The sequence below is a fragment of the Gossypium raimondii genome, chromosome 5 (assembly GCF_025698545.1).
Source record: "Gossypium raimondii isolate GPD5lz chromosome 5, ASM2569854v1, whole genome shotgun sequence".
Taxonomy (NCBI): domain Eukaryota; kingdom Viridiplantae; phylum Streptophyta; class Magnoliopsida; order Malvales; family Malvaceae; genus Gossypium; species Gossypium raimondii.
In genome coordinates, this window is record NC_068569.1 from 41,474,079 (window position 1) to 41,478,925 (window position 4,847).

Consider the following 4,847-nt stretch of genomic DNA (forward strand, 5'->3'; position numbering starts at 1 on the left):
TTAAATATTTTAAAGGTATTTTTTATGATTTTTAATGGATCTCAAAATTGATTTTAAATCAGCCCCAATTTTGGGCACTACGGGTGGTGGTGTGTGCACCTATGTGCAAGAAAGGGGGTGTTTTGTTTCTTAATTCGTACCCATATATTTCTAGCATTAATTTTAGTTATTGAACCTTCCTAATAATCCTTGAAACATTTTTTAATTAGGGAAAAAGGTTCTTTATCAATTGGCCATTCAGATCTTACAATACCGGAAGCATAAGTGCGATTAAATGTAAACTAGTTTGTTGGTTTGACATAGTTATTGTGAAAAGGATATGGATTGATAAAATGTGGGATTTTGATAAATATTGGCTACTAATTTTCCAGTATGTGAATGTATTAGGTTCTGACCCGAACGTCCCAAATCAACCATAAAGCTGAAAAACTTTCGCGTGTTCGATTCATATCAAAGTAGTGTAAGAAATCTAACTAGTTGAATTCGTAAAATAGTAGTAATTTTGATGATTGGTTTGAACCCATAAGTGGCTGTTTAAGATATGGTTAAGAGATGAATTGGTGGAATTTATACTGATTTTTAACTTAGGTTCGTTTTAAGATTTATTAAGGAAATTTAGAAGATTCGCTAGTGTGCTGCGAGAAAACGAAAGATAAGGTGTGGGTCCTAAACTCAAAAACTTAATTAAAAATGTTAATTTTTGTGATATATTTGATGATTTAGCTTTCTGATTGGATTTTCTTAATATCCAAATAATTAATTTTGCAAGTGGCCGAACTAGGTACGTTTCGAGCCCTAAAAGATTGATCTGTTAGCAAAGTTTCTAGTTTAATAGTGTGATTAGTTGATTGATGTTGTGATGCATGATTGTGTTATTTGGTATGAGATTGGTTGTATATATAGCATGGTCTAAGATATGAGTTTACACATGATATAATTGCATGAAAAATTTGCTATGTTATATTTAAAATGTTACTATACATGCACATTGGAAATTTGTAAAAGTATGTTAAATTGTGTAATGTTGAATGATACCATCTTAATGGTAATTTGAAAGTTGAAACATTGATTTCTTGGAAAGTATTCGATTATTGAGGGCATGTTGAACATGTCAATTAAATGTGAAAAGTATTAAATTATGGCTATGTATGAGATTGTATGACATATTGCATGTGCATTAGGATAGGATATTTTGTGGTTGACAGAGGAGTTCCATGGAGTACCGATAGCCTATTAAGTCTGCATTTATTCGTAGTCAATGCACTGCATTTGGAGTACCGATAGGATTGGTGATTATATCGCATTATTTGTTATGCAGTAGTTTTATTACACTATTGTTATTCAGTAGTTTTACTACATCAAGCTTTGCTCGCATTTGTTGGAGATTTGCAAACGAGTTCTGGGGAACTCGTGGTATGTAGTGGATGGTTTGGGTAAAAACCCTTTTGCTTTGCATCATGCTCATGACATACTTGAATGTTATTGATTTATGCTACGTATTATACTGTATTGTATTGAATGGTATCAAATTAATGATTGTTACTTGAATGAATGATGTCCGATGCTCATATACCGTTTGACATCTATTTGATAATGACTATGTAAAAGTATGAAATTCCAATGATGGTTATGTGTTCATCTGTTAATGCTAATATGTTTCACTATATTTGATATTTGTGACTATTTAAAAAACTGTTCGACTCACATTGAGCTTTCATAAGCTCACCCCCATAGTGATTACATTTTTAGGTAAACCTCGAAACTAGGACTAGACCCAACATTTAGAGAATCACCTTGGACCACAGATTATTATTAATAAGTATTAATCAATCTCTATTGGTTTTGGTTTGTAAATTTTTAATTATTTCTAGTCCGTGGCTTGGTAACTTTTCTTTTGGGGATTTTTGCATGCATGGATTACTCAAGTATAATAACCTAAAAATGAATGATATTGGACTTAAGTAAAATTTGACGTTGTTCTCTAATTTCTGTTGCATTGCTGGAAACACAAAAATTTATGTGTTTTTACATGCCTTTTTAACTAAAAATCATGCTATTTCGGTTAAATTCTTGTCGAAAAGTAATTAAATTTTACAAAATAATTAAATTATGTTAAAAATATGAACATGATGAATTTTAATTAATTTAATAGTTAATTTTGACTATTTTTGATAGATTCGCAAAAAGGGTGAAAATTGGCTCGGCAGACAATGGTCGAAGAATAAAACTGAGAAGCAATTTGAAGCATCAAGGCAAATTTATTTCCAGCCTAAGATGGTCCAAAAATGTGTGTTAATTCATAATATAGTCAAGTTTAATTTATTCCCAATTTAATTTGGGCTAAATAAATTATTATTAATTAATTATGAAAAAAAGGTTAAGTTGAACCGTATTGGTTGAACCGAATCTAGTGAACCGAACCAGCCACCAATTGGGCTGCCCAAAACCGTCCATATGTTGACCCAAATCAGTATTTTAGCTAACTAAATAAGCTTGCAAAGAAGCCCTTGAAGAACTTTCAACCTTGCATTCAAACCCTCCAAAATATGTGGCTTTAATGATTTGCCGCAGGCTATTTTTAGCAAAGTTGAATCTCTCAACTTTGCCATGTGTGTGGCCAGCCAAGGAGTGTCTCTTTGGCTGATGGAATTTGCTACTTTTAGCAGCCACAATCAGCTATAAAAGCCACCCTTTTCTGATCATTCAACTCATCCCTCACACTCTCATTCTCTCTTCTCCTCTTTCAGTTTCTCTCAACTTTTCCTTCCCATTTTCCCTTTTGTTCAAGTGCCAATTTCTTCTCTTGGGAAACAGGTCCTCATCAGCCATTGTTGAGCATCAATTAAAGTGTTCATAAGCCATCTTGATAGCTGAGGACAACGGAGAATGAAGAACGGAGAACTTAGTAAAGCACGGAGAAACACCGGATTTGCTTCTTGTTCCCTATCTCTTTAAATTTTGTTGTTATTTTGAAAAATATGTTTATGAATATTTATGCTATTGAAATGATTATTTTAATCAATCTAGCTTGAATTTAATCCGTGTTGGGTTGATTATATTTTGCCTGCTTAAATTATTGAAATTGTGTTTGTGTTGTTATAGGCCTCGATAAGATGCTTGATTAAGTAAAATCTTGCCTAAGTTATTCTTGCAACATTAATTGTTAGATAACTAATGCATTAATTATTAAATCGTATTGAAATTTTAATTAGTAATCAGTGCATGCTTATTCTTCTAAGGTAGCTGAAGTTAATTTAGCATTGTATTTGGCGATACATATGCCTTGCTTAACTTGCAAGATTATTGTGATTAAACTGTTTCAAGGTAGAAATACTCTGTTACCTCACATAGTCTTTTATGTGCTTATTAAATCGAGTTAATTGTTTGAATTGACATAGGGATATGTTCAAGAGATTGATTAATTTAATAAGTATGTGTGAGCAGTAGTTAGAAAATTACCGAGTTGCGGTGAATTTGTTCGTAGTAGTATAAACTAAGTTTAATAATTTTAAGTTAAAGGAATGTAATTAATCCAACACAATTATATCATCTTGATTAAACCTTATTTGAAATTGTGCATTAGAACCTTTTTATTTTTAAATTTTTTTATTTAATTTTTAACCCTTAGTTTTTAATCATCTTTAAACCAAAATATTTTCCATCACCAAAGTGTTTTAAAATTAATTTCATAAATATTATTTTTTACTGTCCCTGTGGGTACGATAACTCGACATTTACTTGTCACTTTATTACTTGTTGCGATTGTGTACACTTGCACATTTTCGCCGTTCCAAGTTTTTGGCACCGTTGCCGGGGACAATTTAAAAAAAAAGCTATTATTTGTGAATTTGTTTTTACATTTTGGTTCATTTATTTTCCTATTTAAATCATTACTTACTTAATCTTTCCATGATTAGTTCAGTTGTTTATGAGTATTGACTAGATTATCAACATACTTCCTGTGGACCCAGAAATAGAACAAAGCTTTCGATAGCGGAGAAGACAAGTGAACCAGGGAAGGACCGAAGAGATAAACTTTGAGAATATGAATCAAGGAAACAGAGCAAACCTTTCTCAGAATCCTATCCTTATTGCTGATGATAGGGATAGAGGTTTACGATAGTATGCCATGCCAGTATTTAATGATCTTAATCTGGGTATTAGGAGACCTGAAATTGAGGCACAATAATTTGAGCTGAAGCCAGTCATGTTTTAGATGCTTCAGACTATGGGCCAACTCACTGGAATGGCTATTAAAGATCCTCATCTTCACTTAAGACTATTTATGGAAGTGAGCGATTCTTTCAAGTTAGCCGGAGTACCCGAAGATGCATTATGACTTAAGTTGTTCCCATATTCGCTAAGGGACAGAGCTCGTGCCTGGTTGAACTCATTGCCACCAAACTCCACTTGTACATGGCAAGAGTTAGCCGATAGATTCCTCATGAAGTATTTCCCGCCGAGCAAGAATTCCAAGTTGAGGAATGAGATCACTACCTTCCAACAAATGGATGATGAGTCCCTGTATGAGGCATGGGAAAGGTACAAAGAGTTATTACAAAAGTGCCCTCATCATGGAATCCCACATTGCATTCAACTTGAGACATTCTATAATGGTTTCAACCCTCACATGAGGATGGTAGTGGACGCCTCTGCTAATGGTGCTCTCTTTTCTAAGTCTTGTAATGAGGCTTACGAAATTATTGAGAGGATTGCCAGCAACAATTATCAATGGCCAACCAATCGAGCAGCGTCAGGAAGACGAGTCGCTGGAATACATGAAGTGGACGCTCTCACTTCACCCGCATCTCAGGTATCTTCAATATTCTCAATGCTTAAGAATCTTA

At 33.4% G+C, this 4,847-nt stretch overlaps 1 non-coding gene across 1 annotated transcript; it reads right to left on the bottom strand.

The window, feature by feature from the left end:
• Nucleotides 1-4,474: 4,474 nt before the first annotated feature.
• Nucleotides 4,475-4,581, bottom strand: LOC128041527 (small nucleolar RNA R71). Its single transcript, XR_008196536.1, has one exon. It is a non-coding gene; the product is annotated as a small nucleolar RNA R71 (small nucleolar RNA).
• Between the last annotated feature and the right edge of the window lie 266 nt (nt 4,582-4,847).